The sequence below is a fragment of the Leptodactylus fuscus genome, chromosome 5, assembly GCF_031893055.1.
Source record: "Leptodactylus fuscus isolate aLepFus1 chromosome 5, aLepFus1.hap2, whole genome shotgun sequence".
NCBI lineage: Eukaryota > Metazoa > Chordata > Amphibia > Anura > Leptodactylidae > Leptodactylus > Leptodactylus fuscus.
In genome coordinates, this window is record NC_134269.1 from 211,534,833 (window position 1) to 211,559,388 (window position 24,556).

A 24,556-nucleotide genomic window follows, 5' to 3' on the forward strand; every position below is an offset into this window, starting at 1 on the left:
ATTTGTCTTCTTTTATTTCTGAACATTATCATTATTGTTGTACACAGTGGTGTAACTAGGAATGGTGGGGCCCCGTGGCGAACCTTTGACATGAGCCCCCCCCCCCCCTCCCAACGCTGAAGATCCCAACCAATCCCCCCCCACATTCCTGCGCGCATTATTATGCGCCATAGTTAACCCTGCACACAGCAATATACCCCATAGTGGCCTCTTCACCCAGTATTGTTCCCCATAGTTGCCCCTGCACACAGTATTATAGCCCATAGTTGCCCCATCACCCAGTATTATGCCACATAGTGCCCCCATCACCCAGTATTATGCCACATAGTGGCCCCATCACCCAGTATTATGCCACATAGTGGCCCCATCACCCAGTATTATGCTCCATTGTGGACACCCATTAACAATTATTATACTCTGGGGTCTTTTATAATAATCGGAGACCGAGAGGGATACAAACATAAACACTGTTACTTACCTATCCCTGCGCTCCCCCGTGTCGGCTGTCTTCAATGACGTCAGGAATGTCATGTGACCGGGGGCCTGCGTCGCGACATGACCTGGCCTGCGATAAGGACGCAGGCCAGGTCATGTGACGTCTGAGACATCACACAAGTAGGCCCCGAAGCCTTTGTGGAGCGTGGAGAGGTAAGTAACATTGTTTGTTATGTTCGCTTACCTCTCCTGGGCCTCCGATCATTATAATCGGGGGTCTGAAAAGCCCGCGGTGTCACTTACTGATCCCGGCCCCTGCCAGGATCGGTAAGTAAGTAGGGTCCGTTACCTGCTGGAGTAACCGGCTGGGGTCCCCTGGAGGGCAGAAGGGGAAGCGGAGGTGGCTGTGAGCAGGAGCGGGGATCAGTAAGTGAGGGCACGGGCCTGCCAACCCCAACAAACACTGCTATCATTATACTCTGGGTTCTTTTCAGACCCCAGAGTATACTGACCGGTGGCCCAGGGGAGTTGAGGGAACATAAAAAAACAGGGTTATTCACCTCTCCTGCACTCCGACATTCTCTAGGAGTATTTGGGCCTCTTTGGTGACGTCCTAGACGTCTGTACCAACATTGAAAGAGGCCGAAAGCAGCAGGGAGTGCATTGGAGTAACATTTTTTATTTTTGCCACCTCCCCAGTTCTCCGATCATTATACTCTTGGGACTGAAAAGACCCCAGAGTATAATAATTGTTCATGACTGGTCCACTATGGGGCATAATACTGTGTTCAGGAGCCACTATGGGGCATAATACTGTGTGCAGGGGCACTATGGGGGATAATACTGTGTGCAGGGGACACTATGGGGGATAATACTGTGTGCAGGGGCCACTATGGGGGATAATACTGTGTGCAGGGGCCAGTATGGGGGATAATACTGTGTGCAGGGGCCACTATGGGGCATAATACTGTGTTCAGGAGCCACTATGGGGCATAATACTGTGTGCAGGGGCACTATGGAGCATAATAGAGTGTGCAGGAGCCACTATGGGGGATAATACTGTGTGCAGGAGCCACTATCCTATTAATATTATAAATGTGAAAGTTTGTGGGTTTGTGTGTTTGGATGTTTGCATGTTCGGATGTTTGTTCCTCAATCACGGAAAAACCGCTCCACCGATTTGGCTGAAATTTTCCACAAACATAGTCATTACACTCGATTAAACAATAGGCTACTTTTCGTCACAATAGCGCACATACGTTTGTGCCAGGACCCCCACAAAACCCAAACTCACACCACCATCTCTGCAATCTCATACACTTTGGACTATAGCAAGCCACAAAATTCCTATTACCCTCTACAGCCTCGCCCCTAACCCCACACAATCACATATACATAGACTTTACCACTTTGCCCCTCACCTTAACGATTCTCCAGGAGGCGCTCTTTAACGCTCTGGAGCAGCCATGTTTGCCAACCCCCACCGCTCTGACAATCCGCGACACCGCCCACCCATGTCAATACCCCTAGGCGGTCTAATAAATGCAAAAAAAAAAGTTTTAAAAAAGTAAAAAATATATAAAAAAATAAATAAAAAGGATTAAAAATTCAAATCACCCCCCTTTCCCTAGAACACATATAAAAGTAGTTAAAAACTGTGAAACACATACACGTTAGGTATCCCCGCGTCCGAAATCGCCCGCTCTACAGAGTTATACAAATATATTTCCTGTTCGGTAAACACCATAGCGGGAAAAATGGTCAAAAGTGCCAAACCGCCATTTTTTCACTATTTTGATTCTGATAAAAAGTGATCAACGCAATAACATTTCCTGAAAATGGTAGAACTACAAAGTACACCCGGTCCCGCAAAAAAAGACTCCCTATACATCCCCGTACACGCACGTATAAAAAAGTTACGGCTGTCAGAATATGGCGACTTTTCAAAAAATCATTTTTTAACACAGTTTTGGATTTTTTTTAAGGGGTCAAAATGTAAATAAAACCTTATAAATTTGGTATCCCCGGAATCGTAACGAAGCACAGAATACAGGGGACATGTCATTTTGGTTGCACAGTGAACGCCGTAAAACCAAAGCCCGTAAGAAAGTCGCAGAAATGCATTTTTTCTTCAAATCCACCCCATTCTGATTTTTTTCCCTGCTTCCCAGTACATTATATAGAATAAATAATGGTGGCATCATGAAGAAAAATTTGTCCCAGGAAAAATTAAGACCTCATATGGCTCTGGGAGCGGAGAAATAAAAAAGTTATGGGGTTTAGAAGGAGGGGAGTCAAAAACGAAAATCAAAAAATGCCATCGGCGGGAAAGGGTTAACTTCAAATACATCTGTCCCAAAGTCACTATGTAAAGTTTCTCACAACACCGTATATATAGCAGCTCAAATACAAAGTAACTTCAACACAAAAGTCTCACGTATTCTCTGAATTACATCAAAAACAAGATACAAAGTTACATTTCATATCCCATACCTTATACACACTACGAAAACCTTACCCACGCCTGTATATGCCCACTTCTACAATCACCGCAGACGAAGTCGCGGGTACCAGCTAGTGGGGTATAATACTGTGTGCAGGGGCCACTATGGGGCATAATACTGTGTGCAGGGGCCACTATGGGGCATAATACTGTGTGCAGGGGCCACTATGGGGCATAATACTGTGTGCAGGGGCCACTATGGGGCATAATACTGTGTGCAGGGGCCACTATGGGGCATAATACTGTGTGCAGGGGTCACTATGGGGCATAATACTGTGTGCAGGGGCACTATGGAGCATAATAGAGTGTGCAGGAGCCACTATGGGGTATAATACTGTGTGCAGGGGCCACTATGGGGCATAATACTGTGTGCAGGGGCCACTATGGGGCATAATACTGTGTGCAGGGGCCACTATGGAGCATAATACTGTGTGCAGGGGCCACTATGGGGCATAATACTGTGTGCAGGGGTCACTATGGGGCATAATACTGTGTGCAGGGGTCACTATGGGGCATAATACTGTGTGCAGGGGCCACTATGGGTCATAATACTGTGTGCAGGGGCCACTATGGGGCATAATACTGTGTGCAGGGGCCACTATGGGGCATAATACTGTGTGCAGGGGCCACTATGGGGCATAATACTGTGTGCAGGGGCCACTATGGGACATAATACTGTGTGCAGGGGTCACTATGGGGCATAATACTGTGTGCAGGGGCCACTATGGGGCATAATACTGTGTGCAGGAGCCACTATGGAGCATAATAGAGTGTGCAGGGGCCACTATGGGATATTATACTGTGTGCAGGGGCCACTATGGGGCATAGACTAGAAGGAAATGTATAAGCTGTGCGAGCGTTTTCAGGGGACCCCCCATATTTAGAGCTTATGAGAGATAATACACCAGCGCTGATCCCCCAGAATGCTCCTCTTCCCCGTCCGTGTCATAGGAGCTAGTGGGAAAATAGAATGGGATTTGGTGTACCCAATTTACTCCGCACAGCTTACACATTCACTTCAGGGTTACTAATGCTCACTACATCACTTGATAAATTCTTTGAGGGGTGCGGTTTTCAAAACGGGGTCACTTTCTAGAGGTTTCCACTGTTTTGACTCCTCAAGGGCTTTGTAAATGCGACATGGTTCCTGAAATTGATCACAGCCAGATCTGCCCTCTAAAAGCTCCTTGGCGCGCCTTCCCTTCTGTGTCTCTCTGTGCGTCCATATATTAGTTTACACACACAAGTGGGGTACTGTGGTAGTCGGGAGAACTTGCCTAACAAATTGTGGGATGCATTTTCTCCTTTAACCCCTTGTGAATGTGCAAATTCTAGGGCTAAACGGAAATATTAGTAAAATAAATTCAAATTTGAAAATTTCACCTCCATTTTGTATTAATTCCTGTTAAGCACTTATAGGGTTAAATTACTAGATATATGTTGTTTTGGCTTATTTAAGGGGTGCAGTTTTGAAAATGGGGTGATTTATGGGGGGCTTTAATACAAGGGTCTTTCAAAACCCCTTCATAACTGGATTAGTCCCTTTAAAAAATGGGTTTTGGAAATTTCTTGAAAATTTTGAATATTGTTGTTTCACTTGTAAATCTTATAATGTCCGTAAAAATTAAAAGGGCGCCTAAAATTTGATGCCGACATAAAGCAGAGATCTGGGACATGAGATTTATGATATAATTTTGGCGGTCTGACTATCTGTATGCAATGCACATCATTTCAAACTTTATAAAATGCATATTTTTCAAAATTTCCACCAAATTTCCTATTTTTTCATAATTAAACACAAAACATATCAACCAAAATTTACCACTAACATGAAGTACAATGTGTTACAAAAAACAATTTTAAAATCACTTTGGTAAGTTAAAGCGTTCCAAAGTTATTGCCACATAAAGTGACACATGTCAGTTTTAAAAAATCGAGCTTGGTCAGGAAGTCAAAAAGTGCCATCGGCGGGAAGGGGTTAATATCAATAAAATGACATAACAAAATAAGCAAGTAGTAAAAGCAACAAACAAAGAAAGAGGGAGGCCAATGCTGCCTTAAAGGGATTCTACCACTAAAACACAGTTTTTTCTAGTTAACACGTCTATTCGTCTCCTACCTTTGGATGGGCTCTCCGCCGCGCTGTTTGTTCAAAATACCGGTTTGTACCGGTATGCTAATTAGTTCTCTTGCAGCGATGGGGGCGTCCCCCATCGCAGGAGCAGCGATGGGGGCGTCCCCATTGCAGCTCGAAAACCGATCGCAGCGCCGCCTCTATGGTCTTGGGTATCCTCCCCTTCCTTCTTCAGCGTCCTGTCGGACGCCTGCGCAGTACGCTTTGTTCGGCGAAGATTGCCGAACGTACAGCGCATGTGCGAAATTGCGGTGTCCGCACTATGGCTGGGACCGCAATTTTGCGCATGCGCAGTACGTTCGGCAATCTTCGCCGAACAGAGCGTACTGCGCAGGCGTCCAACAGGACGCTGAAGAAGGAAGGGGAAGATACCCAAGACCATAGAGGCGGCGCTGCGGTCGGTTTTCGAGCTGCAATGGGGACACCCCCATCGCTGCTCCTGCGATGGGGGACGCCCCCATCGCTGTGAGAGAACTAATTAGCATACCGGTACAAACCGGTATTTTGAACGAACGGCGCGGCGGAGAGCCCATCCAAAGGTAGGAGACGAATAGCCTTTCTAAAGGCTATTCCGACGTGTTAACTAGAAAAAAATGTGTTTTAGTGGTCGAATCCCTTTAATGCATCACATATGGAGAAATATTAATCATAACTGCGTAGATGAACAACATAATACAAATAAAAATGAAAAACCAAAGTAAAAAAATTATAATAAGGTGCCGGTGCGCAGTGAAAAAGCGCATACAGACAAAATGACACAAGAAGCAAATGAAATATACTGTATAATGTATTAGACAAACAATGAGATCAGATCATACATATCTCTGGGAATTTTGTAGCTCAGATAGATCTTGTGTATTCCAAATTAGGCATTCTCTCAATTGTCAATCCTTATTGTCATTTATTTTGCCATCTGCCCTTGTGATCTCGTTTATATAGGCCTCACATCCAGAGAACTGAGGAGACGTGTACGAGAGCCCGTCATTGGCATACAAAACACAAGCACTTCCACAGATATAGAGTCCCTCAAGACTCCACCTAAACACTTCAAACTATTCCATCAGTGAGATTCTTCCCTCCTGCGCATTCATGTGATCGATCAGGTTTCGGTCGGTCCTAGATCAGGTAATTGGTGGCAGGGATGAACCTAGCTTTTATGCCACCTGAGGCGGACGACAGAAAGGGCGTGGCGGAGCAGACGGGGCGGCGTTAGCAGGCGGGGAGAGGACCTGCTCTCTGCCTGAGTGTGAGGGGAGGCCGGTGGAGCAGCGCTGCGTACACAGGGCCTCCCCAATCCACCGCTCGCTTCCCGTGCCGGGCTGCCGAGACGGTGACGCTAAGCCAGTCCAGGACAGCTTGTCCTGGACTGGCTTAGGCCAGCAAAAATGCCGGCATAGCGCCGCCTGAAGCGGTCACTTCAGGTGGCCTCATGGGAGGTGCGGCGCTGATTGGTGGCAACACTTTGCTCATTCATTGGGCGTTATCCGGAGTGGAGTGCGTGACTGGATGCCGCTGCAGTGCACCGGCATTCAGTCGCAGCTGCCCGTATTTTGGACTGCAACTTGAAGCGGCCTTTTCCTCAGGTTCCGGTCCAAAAAACCCTGTGTGAACTTACCCTATAGGTTTGAACGAAAGTTTAACTTTTGCTTTATTTTTATAATTTAGACACCCCCGGAGCCATCAGCAAAGGGGGACATGACTTTGGGATGGGGGAACCAATAACTCCTGCAATTTCTTCTTCGTGAAGTAGTTGTGTAGATTTATATAGACTGGGTCAGCTTTAAGAATTTATCGGTGTATATTCAGCTTTAGGAGTATATATCTGTGTATGTTCTGCTTTAGGAGTATATATCTGTGTATATTCTGCTGTAGGAGTATATATCTGTGTGTATTCAGCTTTAGGAGTATATATCTGTGTATATTCAGCTTTAGGAGTATAAATCTGTGTATGTTCTGCTTTAGGAGTATATATCGGTGTATATTCAGCTTTAGGAGTATATATCGGTGTATATTCAGCTTTAGGAGTATATATCTGTGTATGTTCTGCTTTAGGAGTATATATCTGTGTATATTCTGCTGTAGGAGTATATATCTGTGTATGTTCTGCTTTAGGAGTATATATCTGTGTATATTCAGCTTTAGGAGTATATATCTGTGTATATTCAGCTTTAGGAGTATATATCTGTGTATATTCAGCTTTAGGAGTATATATCTGTGTATGTTCTGCTTTAGGAGTATATATCTGTGTATATTCAGCTTTAGGAGTATATATCTGCGTATATTCAGCTTTAGGAGTATATATCTGTGTATGTTCTGCTTTAGGAGTATATATCTGTGTATATTCAGCTTTAGTATATGGTGCTTAGTGTGTTACTGTAGGGGGGAGGAGTTAGGAATAGATGTCACTTCCTGTCTCCTCCATCTTCATCCTCTTTCTCATCACAAGACTTGGATGAAGCATGTCTGCTGTATCAGGGAGTATAAGACTGGGGTCTATCACCTCACACAGCACTGGTGTCACACATTACACAGCACTACTAGTGTAGTATCACCAACTATACTGTATATACTGCAGTATTAGCACAAGATGTATGCAGTCACAGAGTCCTCTCATGTATTTACCACACACTGGAGACATGGCTGATATATCATATGTATACTACAATATTACCTCAGGCTATATACAGCCATAGAGTCCTCTCATGTACTTACCACACACTGGAGACATGGCTGATGTATCATATATACTGCAGTATTACCTCAGGTTATATACAGTCACAGAGTGCCCTCATGTATTTACCATAGACGCTGCAGACATGGCTGATATCTCCTAAATACTACTATATAATACAGACTGTTCATGAGTCCTGGGGACGGAGGGTCTCTCTATGGTGGAGCTGAGAGGACACATGTAATGGAGGTCCTGTGGTGAGAGAGGGACAGCCTGGTACAGTGTGGTGAGGGTAATGGAGGCTGCACTGATACTCCCTGTATATACCTCCAGCTCTGCTAATACTGACCATGCTGGGGATAAGTTAAAGTTGATCATTTCTATTTAATTTCTCAGGGCTGTATACAGGTCATACTGTATATACTGGCTATACTGTATACAGGTTACTTTTAATTGGTAAGGGGTTCTTGAAGCTGGTTGAAATTGTAAACGGTTGGGAAACATGGTGGTTGGTTTCCCCTAGGATTATTTATCTTGGTCTGGCCGGTCCATTCTGGGTGTTATGGTGCCCCTGAGTCAGTGCTTGCGGCTGGGGGTTATTCGGTGTGATGGAACGAATTGGCGGCCAGATTTTTGTAGCTCCAAGGATCTCCCCTTCAAGAGGAAGGGGTTTGTAAGAGTTTGTGTTATTATTCCTTTATTTGGCGTCTACTGATCTATTGATGACCTCTGTATTAGGGCCCAACACACTTAGACAATGGATATCATTCAAATACTGCACCGGATTATTGTATTTGTTAGTCTTCATGTAGCCGGTGTCTTAAGAGCATTTACAGTCTGTATCCAGATAAGTATATAGATCATCATTATCTTATGTTACATCATATAATGCAGCCGGTCCCATTACTATGGCATATACTATGTGATGGGATATCATATACTGCAGCCAGTCCCATTACTATGGCATATACTATATGATGGGATATTTCTCAGTGGGGTCCTATTACAGTATAATGTTGTGCCCACTGACAGCTACTAGGTCTTTCCTTATTACCTACACGACTCTGGATTATTCTGGAGCTGGTACGACTTAGTATTATTGCTTGCACAGTATTTAGGGTGAGCCGTGTAAGTTATTGTTTCTTTTGGAGCACCTTTAATTTCATGCTGTTATATAAACAAATGTGTGTATATATAATATATATATATATATATATATATGTATATGGGATTTTCATGCATAGTCCCAACATATATGTATATATACAGTCCTATGAAAAAGTTTGGGCACCCCTATTAATCTTAATCATTTTTTGTTCTAAATATTTTGGTGTTTGCAACAGCCATTTCAGTTTGATATATCTAATAACTGATGGACACAGTAATATTTCAGGATTGAAATGAGGTTTATTGTACTAACAGAAAATGTGCAATATGCATTCAACCAAAATTTGACCGGTGCAAAAGTATGGGCACCCTTATCATTTTATTGATTTGAATTCCCCTAACTACTTTTTACTGACTTACTGAAGCACAAAATTGGTTTTGTAACCTCAGTGAGCTTTGAACTTCATAGCCAGATGTATCCAATCATAAGAAAAGGTATTTAAGGTGGCCAATTGCAAGTTGATCTCCTATTTGAATCTCCTCTGAAGAGTGGCATCATGGGCTACTCAAAACAACTCTCAAATGATCTGAAAACAAAGATTGTTCAACATAGTTGTTCAGGGGAAGGATACAAAAAGTTGTCTCAGAGATTTAACCTGTCAGTTTCCACTGTGAGGAACATAGTAAGGAAATGGAAGACCACAGGGACAGTTCTTGTTAAGCCCAGAAGTGGCAGGCCAAGAAAAATATCAGAAAGGCAGAGAAGAAGAATGGTGAGAACAGTCAAGGACAATTCACAGACCACCTCCAAAGAGCTGCAGCATCATCTTGCTGCAGATGGTGTCACTGTGCATCGGTCAACTATACAGCGCACTTTGCACAAATAGAAGCTGTATGGGAGAGTGATGAGAAAGAAGCCGTTTCTGCACGTACGCCACAAATAGAGTTGCCTGAGGTATGAAAAAGCACATTTGGACAAGGCAGCTTCATTTTGGAAACAAAAATTGAGTTGTTTGGTTATAAAAAAAAGGCGTTATGCATGGCGTCCAAAAAGAAACAGCATTCCAAGAAAAACACATGGTACCCACTGTAAAATTTGGTGGAGGTTCCATCATGCTTTGGGGCTGTGTGGCCAATGCCGGCATCGGGAATCTTGTTAAAGTTGAGAGTCGCATGGATTCCACTCAGTATCAGCAGATTCTTGAGAATAATGTTCAAAAATCAGTGACGAAGTTGAAGTTACGCCGGGGATGGATATTTCAGCAAGACAATGATCCAAAACACCGCTCCAAATCCTCAGGCATTCATGCAGAGGAACAATTACAATGTTCTGGAATGGCCATCCCAGTCCCCAGACCTGAATATCATTGAACATCTGTGGGATGATTTGAAGCGGGCTGTCCATGCTCGGCGACCATCTAACTTAACTGAACTTGAATTGTTTGTCCAAAATACCTTTATCCAGGATCCAGGAACTGATTAAAAGCTACAGGAAGCGACTAGAGGCTGTTATCTTTGCAAAAGGAGGATCTACTAAATATTAATGTCACTTTTCTGTTGAGGTGCCCATACTTTTGCACCGGTCAAATTTTGGTTTAATGCATATTGCGCATTTTCTGTTAGTACAATAAACCTCATTTCAATCCTGAAATATTACTGTGTCCATCAGTTATTAGATATATCAAACTGAAATGGCTGTTGCAAACACCAAAATATTTAGAACTAAAAATGATTAAGATTAATAGGGGTGCCCAAACTTTTTCATAGGACTGTATGTATATGGGATTTTCATGCATAGTCCCAACATAAGTACAATACTGTACATACATGTCTAACTAGCTGAGTGATCTAGTATGAGTAGAAGAGAGGACCTGGTGTGTCCGGGGCTCCAATTTTTAGGCCAGTGTTTGACTTTATTACTGTCACTGGCCTTGCCTTATTATGTAACCTTAAATGACATGATTGCTTAGGAGTGGGACGCATACAAGTGCTTCCAAGCCACTATGTAACAAGCGGTTTGCAATACACTAACAAGTTTTTTGTTTTTTTTTCTTTGCCACTTCTTCTTCAAATGTGTTTAACAGAATGTAATATAATTATTTACTAATGTGTTTTCTTAATACTTTAGCTTAAATATAATACTAAACTATAGCTATTGTTGTACATTATAATTCGTACTATTGACATTAAATATGTTTTTTAATGGGTCCTTGAAGTTACTTTTAATTTGGCTAGTAATGGGATACCACCTTGGGTGTAGCCCAGTGCAGGGGTAACCATCGGAGGTATGGACTCCTGGTGGGGAGGGGTGATCATCGGAAGTATGGTCCCTTGGTGTGGAGGCATGACCACCGGAGGTATGGCCCCCTGGTGTGGAGGGGTGACCATCAGAGGTATGGCCCCTGGTGTGGAGAGGTAACCATTGGAGGTATGGCTCCCTGGTGTGGAGGGATGACCATCGGAGGTATGGTCCCTTGGTGTGGAGGGGTAACCGTCAGAGTTACGGACCCCCTGGTTACGGCAAACTAATTAAATTTAAGAAGACCCTGTTAGGGTAAGTCCCAAGGGTCATGGCTGTCATTTTTCACATGCCTGTGCCCTAAATTGAGCCCTCCGAGCTGAGGCTGGTTGCGGCTGGAGGGAGAAAAAAAATATTTTATTAAAAAAAAAAAAAGGCATGTTTTGATAAAAATCAAATAGCTTCAAGGACCCTTTCTGATGATTTGTACTTTTCTTAGTGAAGATATATGACCGCTTATATTGACCAACTCATGTTTCTCTTAAGGTTGCCGACAGTGTGATACCGCCATAGCTGCAGTAGAGTGTCTATCGCAGCCAGCTAGTGAATGGAGCCCAGCACTGCTTACCATGATGACCCCATGCTCTGTGTGCAGGAGTTATATAGGCCTATGCCCCCCTCCCTCCCCCTTCCTTGTAGAACGGGCAGCATAAGGATGGTGCTGGTCCATGTCCAGCAAAGACGAGAATTTCAGCTTCTACTTTCAGTCTTGGTGCCCTTGGGTCAGTGCATGTGGCTAAGGGAAAAGGTCATCAAGTGCTCTGCAAATGATTGAGAGATGACATTACAGGGTCTCTTCCTGCCTTCAGAGACTATTGTATCTCAAGCGGATCATGGGCTTCTTCTCATCATGCTAAGCATCATTTAATGGCTTGTTTTGCTGTTGATGTGGTTGTGACCCATCAAACAACAATGAAGGGTTATTTCACTCCAGTAAGTGCCCTGGGGTTGCTGTAGTATCAGTAGTATTTTAATTTCAATTTAGTTTCTTGTATCATTTGTTCCTCACCATCTATGGCCATTACTGCCACATGGTGCTCTTTATCAACATATTGAGATTTCTCATTATCTGTCTGAACAGATTTATGCATACTATTACTTAATTCCTTCTCTGTTACCACATCATTAAAAATCTTTACCAAAGAAGCAATATTCCTAAATACCTGCTTCTCTTTTGTAGAACAAATTCTATTTTCAATCTTAGAATTTGCCTGCTCACATTGTGTATACAAATCTTGCCATATACTCGCTAAATTGTCACTAGACAAAACTTTATACTCAAAGTTACACTTTTTAGACAATGACTCTAATTTTTCCATACTTTAAAAGTAAAATCTTTACTCACCACTATAGAAAGCTTTAGCTTGTCCTTGGAACAGCTGGTCCCTGTCATCAGAACATCTCAGTACGTCTGGCACCTGTGGTCCTTCTGTGTTTCCTCACAGGCTTTCCTCACACAGGCTTCCGTATCATATAACACGTGCAACAGTCATCTGTATCTCACCAATATAGGTTTCTTTTCGAAGTCTTCCTGAATCTTGCAATTCATACAACTTGCAAAATACTCCTCTCTTCCCCCTTAATTGCAAGTGAATGGAACAAGAAAAACAGGAAAAAAAACGACCGTGCTGGCTCGCCACTGTTAAATATCTTGTATTCTCCGGTGAGACTTGTGTCCACTGTTAAATATCCGTACCTGGCCTTGAAATTGTGGGATAGACTTATGTCACGTGTTGTAGGCCTTATCCACGATAGGAAGAAGTCAGCTTGTTATAAATCAGTGTAGAGGTTTATTAATATCTTGAAGGAAAACACAGGAACAGGGAAAATGTCCAAATAACACAAATATCAGTCAATTGTCAATAGCTTACATCTTCAGAGAAGTTAAATCATCTGGATATCTTGTAGTTACAGCTTGTTTCATGCTTGTCATCTGGTCTGGTCATCTGGGATATTCACGACATCTTGTCCAGGATGACAGAGAGGGATGGCAGACAGACCTGCCATAGATTCCCCATGGATTCCCCTCATGGATGACGATGACAACGTGTGTGTCTGTCACTCATTTATGTTCATGAGAGTGGGTGTTACCTTCCATCTTGTAGCTATGTAAGGAGATTTCTAAAATGGTGTACTCTAACCGCACCCATGTACCCAAAATACAACAGATATGATGTCAGTAGAGTGTTAACCCCATGTCTGCTAGAGAATATTGTAAATATATAATATTTAACACTTATATAATACATTTCATTTGTAACGTACTGCCATATATTTGCCTGTCAGTGTTACCTATTAGTAGTTATGCCCAATATGTACATATACATGACAGAACTGGGCCTGTCTACCATGACGACCTATCAGCACCTGCAAACACATCACTGAGGGCGCTGATGGGGTGTCAGAGGGAGACCCTCCCTTTATTAGGCTCCTTATACTATGGAATATAAGGAATAAAAGGCCGGGTCATCTCTGGTCCTGACAGTTACAGCGGGATGTTGGGTGTTACTTTTATAATCTTATGTTGTAAGAGGCCAATAAATAGATGTTGTATTATAAATAATACTTGTATCGTGAAGCTTTCTCACTACTTGCTTTCTCTTTCTAGTTGCTTGACAAATCACCTGCTACATATGTGACCGATGATCCGGTATGTGCTGCTTATTCTTCCACTTCCTTCTCTTTCCTTACTCCACATATATGTACTTAAAGGGGTTTTCTGGGACATATGTATGACCTAGCACTGTGGCCTCGTCCCTGTGCCAATGATGTCATATTCAGTGGTCACATGGTACAGCAGCAGCTCAGTCCAATTCAAGTGAATGGGGCTGAACTTCCCTACGAAGCAGAGCCCTTATGACATGTACAATGCTGTGCTTGGTATTCAGTGAGGAGGCCACAGCGCTCACCTCTTCCACCATCTGATCTGTGGGGGTGCTTGGCGTCAGACCCCTAAAATCACATATTGATCACCTGGGGCTAAGGAGAAGTCATCAGTATATAAGTCCAGAAAACCTATTTAATGATGTATAAATGAGTTATTTGTTCTACTATAAGCTTTAATTGCCTCTGAATCTGGAACATATTATTACATTTATTTACACCTAAGTTCTGCTGCTCTTTTGCTATTTCTCTGGGAAATTTAGGAACAAATTTGACAACTGGGTGGTAACAAATAGGGGGTGTCTCTACATAGTCTGATACAGTCCTATCAGTGCTGACAATGGCAGTGTAATAGGAATAGGAGGAATAACAGAAGAACAGCACAACACAGAGATGTAAGAGAAGATGTAATAGTATTGTTATCCTTGGATAGGTCACCCAGGATGAGATCAGCAGATGGAAGAGACCACAGCATTTCAATGAGCGCTGCGGCCTCTTCACTGAAAACCTAGCACAGCCCATACATTATACAGCGACATTGCTTGTTTTATAGGAGCAGAAGGGAGCAGATAACTCACAGATACAGCTCTGTAAGAAGATAACCTACACTTAGCTTTGTGCCAGAGAATAAGTCATGTGGGATTTCTTCTGTAGCTCACATATCACACCCTATGTATAGATCCTACCTGTATTCTCTAATAGGACATTTATACAACCAGGCAAATAATCAGTATTGGTGAAATCCCAGCACATTCAGCCTGGGTATAAAGGAATCCGCAAGGATAAGATTCCCGCTGTGACCATTTTGTTCTGTTCTTCAGTTTTCATTCATCTATTGAGAAATAATTATTGTATTGCTTCCTCTTTCTGCAGGCTGTTTATAAATTTGTCAGTGAAGTTCTGTGTCCTCTGGTAAGTGTTTTGACTGCTTTATGCAAGACTACGTATGACATAGATACATATTGTAACTGATGTGTAATACGGATATCTCTGTTTTAGGTGAGAGCTTTGAGGCCACTAACAAGTAAGTAATCCCTGGTACCTGCAATGTTATTATTCATGTCATTATTATTTCACTATAACACAATAAAGAGTTTCATTCAAAGTGAATAACATTGTTAGTACAGGAGGGTCACTATCAGTCACAGCCGACCTCCCGCTGGTGGTCACATGGGCAAAGCTTCTGTGTCTGTACGATCACCAAGCACCACTCACAGGCACCTTAGCCTTGCTCCTAGTCTCTGCACAGGCCTCAGTCAGGAACACCCATAAACCACTTACTCTAGGGTAGAGTGGGGTTCATTATACCCTGATCTCATGACCTACAGAATATTAAACAGGTTGTATAATGCTATAGCAGATCGCTTCATATATATGATATCCACAGTCCACCATGAATGACGACCACCTCCCAGTCACACATCTTACACTCACCTCTCCCGGGGTCCAGGTTGGCTGATATCTTGCAGTAATAGACATGTCAGTGGACAACCATTCACATATCCCTTCCCCTTCAGCACTGAGGAATATCCGTCTGCTCGGAGCTGTCAGTCACTGCTCCGGGGAGTGTCTATAATAGTAACACAGCAGTAACATATGTTTAATGTCTGTTACAGATCTCTGAATGAACCCAGTACATGAAGGTTGTCTCACCGGCTCCAAACACGATACAATGACTTCTTCAATCACATATAATCAGTAGACGCAATCTCTTCTCTTTTCTGCATCTCGTAAACAAGCGCGCCTGAAAGTGTTTATCCAACCTCTGTATAACACACAGGAATCACCGGTGATGTGATCACATTGCTAATCTATAACATCATATTGTGTGTATCAGTGGAAACATTTTCATGAATTTCTTTGCTTTGAGTAGATTAATAAAGATTCAGCAGAGCAAATCCATTTGTCTCCTTTTCTTTATGTTGAATATATTATGGTTATTTTGTTTACCATATTTTCCGTAGTATAAGATGACTTTTTAACCCCTAAAAATCTTCTGGAAAGTCAGGGGTCGTCTTATATGCCAGGTATACGGTGGGTGGGGCGGAGGAGCGGGATCGCAACATTGCCAAGCTCCTGCCACCCCTGGCTTCCTGCAGCGGCAGGAGTACACCAATGCTGCGGCCCCGGCCTCCACCGTGTTATTACAGAGGATGCTGGGTATGTTAAGATAATGGCGGCTGCTCTGCTGCAGAGATGTCGTTGTAGCAACCTGGTCTCCATTGTATCAGCAGAGGCCCGTAGCTAACGCCCGTGATCAGAGTGCACTCTGATCGTGGCCATTAATACTTAAAAGACCCTCCCCCATCAAATTCTAAAAAAAAAAAATAGCCCCCCAGGGCCGGTGCCCACCAACTCCATACCTATAAAGTTGCAGACGCAGGAGCCGACCTGTTCCTATGACAGCTGGGAGCCTAATGAAGGTTCCTAGGCCTGTCATTGGTATATTACTACTGAGGCTGCTCTATGAACAGCTGCAGTGGTAATGTACAGAATCTCCCATACACTGCAATAAACTTGTATTGGGAGTCTATGAGACAGCAATCAAATGATTGAAGGTTCAAGCCTCCTAGGCGGGGGTAATAAAATAGTTAAAAAAAATCAGTTTATAAAAAACAAACAAAAACCCCCACAAAAGTTCAGAATCACCTCCTTTCCCTAGAATACATATAAAAGTAGAAAATGACTGTGATACACATACAATTAGGTATCCCTGTGTCCGAAAATTCCCGGTCTACATATAAAATATTCTTCCTGTGCGGTGAACGGCAAATTCAAAAGTGCCAAACCGCTGGGGTTTTTTTACTGTTTCGCCTCTGATTTCAATAAAAGGTGATCTAAGCAATAGATATTCCCCAAAATGGTATAACTACGCTAAATTTGGCTCCACCGGATTGTCCATGCAAAAAAAATCCCAACAGTCTCCAGGTGAAGAGGTTGCATATGGACACCGGCGGTTTGCTTTACAACCCATTCAAATGAATGTCCAGCCTGTCCAGTTTCTCCGAGGTTTAGGATGGAAAACCCGGGGCGGACAACGGCGGTAGTGTGACCCCTCCTTTACACAAAAGATGGTTCGGTACGGGATAGCAAATAAAAAAGCATTAAAAAGTATGCCAAGGGCTAAGTGTACATTAATAAGAAGTACCACACAGAAGAGGGGTAGTCTTATACGGCAACTATATCACATACTCTATATTTTAACTGGAAAAGTTGGGGGTCATCTTATATGCCCAGTCGTCTTATACAGTCGTCTGTACTTTTAGACACCATTAATTCCGTGGTGCTGTACATTACTACTGTATATTATTTCCAGGCTTCTCTACATTTAAGGGTTTGCATACAATATACAAAACATGTACAATACTAACAGTGACCAACTGCAACAGTGGCACAAAAGGCCCAACCAGCAAAGGTTTACAATCTATGAGCAGGGCCAGCGTTGGGGGGGGGGGGGGGGTTAAACTGGGCAAGTGCCCAGAGCCCCCAACTCCAAAGGGGCCCCAGGATCCACAGCACCAGACTAGCGGAGCCCTAGATACAAGTGTATTGGCGTGCTATGATATCTATGATAGAACAGGGAGCTATACTGTAGTCCCTGCTCCTTCATTGATCACTTTATAGATGATGGAGATGGACCTGTGCAGGGGGCGTGGTGTAGTGACATCATCACAGGTCCTGCTCCGGAAGACACAAGCAAGGAGAAAGACTTCAGCCTCAGGACTCAGCAGGGGAGCCAGATAGTGTGAGTAAAAGGTTTATTATTTCTCTGACAAATTAAAGGGGTTTATTACTAACCATTTTTTTTGTTCCCCAGGCCTTAGTAATAGTTACTCCCTATAAATAGCATATATATATATCTATATTATAAAAATGAATTTCTGTCTGTCTGTCTGTCCGTCTATCTGTCTGTCTGTCTGTCTGTTCTCTAATGCGAACCAAAAGACTGGACCGATCTTCACCAAATTTGGTACAGAGATACTTCAGGTATCCAGGAAGGTTTAAGATGAGACTCCAACTCGCTCGGACGTACCGTTGCTGAGATACAGCATTCCAAACACAGTGCCCCCCCTCCCCCTTAGCCAATACAATCCTGCAAGTCTTTCACTCATATTCCAACTGCAATACACACGGTCACTCCACATGCACAATACAACACTGATATCCAAACTGAGATACACACATCAGAGGATTAGATACACAGATCAGCACACAGTATCACACGCCAGAGGATTAGATACACGGGTCTGCACACAGTCCCACACACCACAGGATTAAATACGCGCTTCTGCACACAGTTCCACACACACTGAAGGATTTGATACGTGCATCTGCACACGGTTCCACATGCCGAAGGATTAGATACACACGTCTGCACACAGTTCCACACTCCAGAGGATTAGATACACGCGTCTACACACAGTACCACATGCCATAGGATTAGATACGCGCGTCTGCACACAGTACCACATGCCGGGGGATTGGATACACGCGTCTACACACAGTACCACATGCCATAGGATTAGATACGCGCGTCTGCACACAGTACCACATGCCGGGGGATTGGATACGCGCGTCTACACACAGTTCCACACGCCGTAGGATTAGATACGCGCCTCTTCACACAATACCACACAGGGGAGGATTAGATACATGTGTGTGCACACAGTATCACACTTTGGAGGATTAGATACATGCCTCTGCAAACAGTACCACAAGCCAGAGAATTAGATACGCGTCTCAGCACACAGTATCACACGGGGGAGAATTAGATACGCGCATCTACACACAGTACCACATGCCGTAGGATTAGATACGTGCGTCTGCACACAGTACCACATGCCGGGGATTGGATACGCGCATCTACACACAGTACCACACGCCGTAGGATTAGATACGCGCCTCTTCACCCAATACCACACAGGGGAGGATTAGATACACGTGCTTCACACAGTTGTACACACCATAGGATTAGATACACGCATCTACACACACTACCACATGCCGTAGGATTAGATGCGCGCGTCTACACACAGTACCACATGCCGTAGGATTAGATATGTGTGTCTGCACACAGTACCACATGCTGTAGGATTAGATACGTGCATCTACACACAGTTCCACACGCCTTAGGATTAGATACGTGCCTCTTCACAGAATACCACACAGGGAAGGAATAAATATGCGCATCTGCACACAGTACTACACACCAGAGGATTAGAAAAGCGCATCTGCACACAGTACCAAATTCCGTAGGATTAGATACGCGCCTCTTCACACAATACCACACAGGGGAGGATTAGATACACGTGCTTCACACAGTTGTACACACCATAGGATTAGATGCGCGCGTCTACACACAGTACCACATGCCGTAGGATTAGATACCCACGTCTACACACAGTTCCACATGCCGTAGGATTAGATACGCGCCTCTTCACACAATACCACACAGGGGAGGATTAGATACGTGCATCTGCACACAGTACCACACGACCGAGGGTTAGATGTGCGCGTCTGCACACAGTTACACACGCCGAAGGATTAGATACATGTGTCTACTCTAAGTACCACATGGGGGAGGATTAGATACGCACATCTGCACACAGTTCAACACGCTGGAGGATTAGATAACACACAGCATCACACGGGGAAGGACTAGATATGCGCATCTGCACACAGTACCACACGCCAGAGGATTGGTTATGCACATCTGCACACAGTTCCACACGCCGGAGGATTAGAAACGCACGTCTGCACTCTGTACCACATGCAGTAGTATTAGATACGTGCGTCTGCACACAGTTTCACACGCCGGAGGATTAGATACGCGCGTCTGCACACAGTACCATACGCCAGGGGATTGGATACATGCGTCTGCACACAATACCACATGCCAGAGGATTGGATACGTGCATCTGCACACAGTTCCACACACCAGAGGATTAGATAAGCAGGTCTGCACACAGTACCACATGCCATAGGATTAGATATGTGTGTCTGCTTACAGATCCACACGTCAGAGGAATAAATACACGCATCTTCACACAGTTGTACACGCCATAGGATTAGATACACACGTCTGCATACAGTACCACATGCTGTAGGATTAGATATGCGCGTCTACACACAGTTCCACACGCCGTAGTATTAGATATGCGCCTCTTCACACAATACCACACTTTGGAGGATTAGATACAGGCCTCTGCACACAGTACCACATGCCAGAGAATTAGATACGCGTCTCAGCACACAGTTCCACATGGGGAGGATTAGATACGCGCATCTGCACACAGTACCACACACCAGAGTATTAGATACACGCATCTGCACACAGTACCACACGCCAGAGTCATTAGATACGCGCGTCTGCACACAGTTTCACTTACTGGAGGATTAGATATGCGCCTCTTCACACAATACCACACGGGGAGGATTAGATATGTGCATCTGCACAAAGTACCACACCAACAAGGATTGGATACTTGCATCTAAACACAGTACTACACGGGGAAGGATTAGATACAGCTTTACTCCAGGTATCCATAACAACTGATCACAGGTTTTTCACTGATATCCAAAATGAGATACACATAATCACATGACGCTTATGGACATACACACAAACCACATACAAAATACACCAGTGCAAAATTGGACAATTCTTATGGGGCCACTACACAAACATAAAATGTAATATACCCGTGCGAAGCCGGGTCCTCCCTCTAGTATATATATATATATATATATATATATATATATATATATATATATACATACACTGCTCAAAAAAATAAAGGGAACACACAAATAACACCTCCTAGATCTGAATGAGTGACATATTCTCATTGAATACTTTGTTCTGTACAAAGTTGAATGTGATGACAACAAAAATAATCAATGGGAATCAAATGTATTAACCAATGGAGGTCTGGATTTGGAGTCACCCCAAAAATTAAAGCGGAAAACACACTACAGGCTGATCCAACTTTGATGTAATAGTATGAGGCTGAGTAGTGTGTGTGGCCTCCACGTGCCTGTTTGACCTCCCTGCATTGCCTGGGCATGCTCCTGATGAGGTTGCAGATGGTCTCCTGAGGGATCTCTTCCCAGATTTGGACTAAAGCATCTGCTAACTCCTGGACAGTCTGTGGTGGGCCTAATCCTCAACATCTCAATATACTGAGCATCACACTATAAGGCCTAAGGGCCCCTTCACACGCAGTTTACGCTCCGTGTATTCTGTCTACGCGCTGTGTATTCTGTACATTTTACACGTGCAAAAATACACATATAAAATGTAGTTAGCCATTGAGTTCAATGGCATGTTCGTATAACGCGCGTCTTTTTGCGCGCGTTCGAGGCGCGCACAAAAAGACGTGCGCAAAAAAACGCAAACAGACTACCGAATGCATTAGCAGGCAGTGTGCAGTGATAGCACACGGACCCCATAGACTATAATGGGGTCCGTGTGCCTTCCGCCTGGTGTCTGCATGGAGCATGCAGACAGAAAAGTACTTCACAATTTACTTTCCTGTCCACATGACTTGTGCGGAGACTGTGCGGAAACCACACGGACCCCATTATAGCTTTCACTGCAAACCGCTTGCTAATGTGTTCGGTAGTCCGTTCGCGGGGTCCCCATGTGGACTCCCCAAACAGATTATCGAACACACATGTGAACCAGGCCTTATACATATATACCACTTATACATTATTATAGCACATATACTGACACATATACATTCATATACCATATACAAGTCATATATATACTTATAGGAATGTATGAAAACTTTATATACTCACATATATCTATAAATATACGGTACTCACTCAAACTACAAGACACATACTTTACTCAAATGTACACATATATACATATTAACCCCTTCCCGACATGCGCCGTAATAGTACGGCGCATATCGGGTCTGTAACTATGGCGACCGCCCGGGAGCCGGGCGGCCGCCATAGCCGCCGGGTGTCTACTGCTTTAAGCAGTAGACAACCGGCTCTAATGCCTACGATCAGTCCCCGGACCGATCGGAGGCATTAACCCCTCCGGCGCCGTGGTCAAAGGCATGGGCGCCGCCATTTTGGCCGGGATCGCCATTTTGACCGGCTCCTGGAGCATGCTCCACGGCTGACGTCCTGTTGCCATGACAGCCGGGAGCCTTGTACAGGCTCCCAGGCTTGTCTGCAAATCCTCTCTTTTGCAGGCTGGTCTATGCTGCCTGCAAAAGAAAGGATGCTTTTTTGCAATGCATTAGCATTGTAATGCATTGCATTAGTGATCAGACCCCCTGGGGTTCAACACCCATAGGGGGTCTAATAAATGCAAAAAAAAAATAAATAAAAAAAGTTAAAAAAAATATAAAAAAATATAAAAAGAATTAAAAGTTCAAATCACCCCCCTTTCCCTAGAACACATATAAAAGTAGTTAAAAACTGTGAACCACATACATATTAGGTATCCCCACGTCCAAAATCGCCCGCTCTACAAATCTATAAAAATATTTTTCCTGTTCGGTAAACGCCGTAGCGGGAAAAATAGTCGAAAGTGCCAAACCGCCGTTTTTTCACTGTTTTGATTCTGATAAAAATTTGAATAAAAAGTGATCAAAGCAATAACATTTCCCTATCGTCCTCAACAGCGGCACAATGTGGGGTATTTCTGCCCCTGTGTGCTGGTAGGACAGGCGGATATTTAATTAGCCAATAAGATGCGTGGCAGGCCCTATAAGAGGGCACAAGAACCTCCCCTCTGCGTGTTTTTTTCTGTCCTGTGTGGACAGAGGACAGGTGTGAGGACTTGTGTCCTCTTACAGGGCTCAGCTGTTGAGCTTGATGTTTTTGTTCAAAGTCACCCTCTTTCCTAAGGAAAGAGGGTGCTAGTTAGCCTGCGTTGGTTTTTTCCCCCTGAATCCTCCTTCTCCCCTCCCCCTCCTTCCCTCCCCTCTCCTCCTTACCCTTTCAGCGTCTGTTGAGCGCTGATCCTCAGTGCCGCACCACGCCACTGCGTCCGTGGTTACGGCGGGTCCGTGCGGCAGCCGGAACTTCTGTGTATGGCTGCATTCGCGGCGGCCGCACTTTGCTTGCGCTCACTTCCGGTTTTGACCGGAAGTTCGCGGCGCGGCGGCCGCAGCCAGCCCTATCTTCACTTCACTTCAGGCTCCACTCCCAGTACTCGGAGCCCTAGCGGAGGAGAGGGTGAGTGTTCCCCTGGCTTGGGGATTGCTGGGGAGGGGAGATAAAAGTCTTTATTAACCCCTGTTTGGGGTAGTGGATGGGAGCGGTTAGCTCCTCCCATTTCCGGCCGGCCAGGTTAAAGGTCAGGCCGGCCGTGTCACTTGTACCTTCCTGCTGCACCTGGAAGGCTGTGCTATTGTTGTGAGTCTGGTTATTGGTCTCACTAGCTTAAATTGCGTTTGTTAACCTTGAGTCTGGTTATTGTCTGTCACCTTTACTGATCCGGTCTTCTGAACCTGGTAAGATCTACCCTTTTTTAAAGTGCAATGGTATGATGCATGGTGACAGTATTGCATGGTCTATTATCTCTTTATTGCAGGATATGTCATCCTCCACTACCCCTCCTGGGGATGGTAGGAGGAAATCCTCTGCCAAGAGGAAACACCTTTCCTGTTTTAATTGCGACACACCGCTCCCTGATGGTAGGTAGCGGTTTAAGGGGTTGGTCCCTTTCATGTGTTGTGGTCCTATAACTTGCCTATTATTTTTAGGCTATGAATGGGCCCGTTGTCGCGGGTGTAGAGGTCCTCCACCTGAGGAGCCCTCTCCCAGAGATATGATGGCCTGGGTCAAGGAGATGGTGAGTTTGGGCATCGCTTGGGTAAATAGGTTTTCCCTTGCTTGTATTCTCCTTTTGTTTTGCAGGATGATTCCCTCAAAGGAATCCATGCCACCTTGTCTCAGCTCACCAAGAGACCATGCCCTGAGCACCGTTCCTCCTCCCTGCCACCTTTGGAACAGCTGCGGGTGGCAGAGGATGATTCCTCTGAGGACGACTCAGTAATTTCCGGCAGACCTGTGTTCCACTATGAACAAACAGGCAGGCTGCTGAAGTCCATCCGGTCTACAGTGGGCCGAGATGTTGACGGGGAAGCCTCCACGTCTGCCTCTGGGGGACATATTGCCTTCCATGCGGACGCCACGCTATCCCACCTTATGGCACAGCAGTGGAAACAGCCAGAGAAGGGACACTCTCTCTCCAGGATTTTCAAGACTCTGTTTCCTGTTGACACTGCCCAGTGGGATTCCTGGGGGCCTCCCCCGAAGGTGGATTTGGCCGTAGCCAAGCTGTCCCGCAGAACCCTGGTGCCCTTAGAAGATGTTTCCAATCTTCAAGACCCTCTGGATCGTAGGGCGGACTCTGTTCTAAAGAAGATCTACTCCGCTTCCTCTGCACAAGCCTCTGTGGCCATAGCCTCCTCCACGGTTGGCGACTTTCTGCGCAACCGTTTAGCCGCCTTGGAGCGGGATATAGACGCAGGCGTGGATAGAGAT

At 44.4% G+C, this 24,556-nt stretch overlaps 1 protein-coding gene and 1 long non-coding RNA gene across 2 annotated transcripts in view; one reads left to right on the forward strand and one right to left on the reverse strand.

Annotated features, from left to right (window-relative positions):
• The window catches only part of LOC142204049 (uncharacterized), a 35,445-nt gene extending 32,055 nt beyond the window's left edge, over window positions 1-3,390 (reverse strand). Inside the window, exons 1-2 of the long non-coding RNA XR_012716136.1 lie at window positions 3,352-3,390; window positions 1,420-1,479 (exon numbers count right to left, since the gene is read on the reverse strand). This is a non-coding gene — a long non-coding RNA (uncharacterized LOC142204049). The remainder of the gene's footprint in view (window positions 1-1,419; window positions 1,480-3,351) is intronic.
• The window catches only part of LOC142204037 (E3 ubiquitin/ISG15 ligase TRIM25-like), a 355,806-nt gene that overhangs the window by 287,606 nt on the left and 43,644 nt on the right, over window positions 1-24,556 (forward strand). The gene's annotated exons all lie outside the window — the stretch shown is intronic.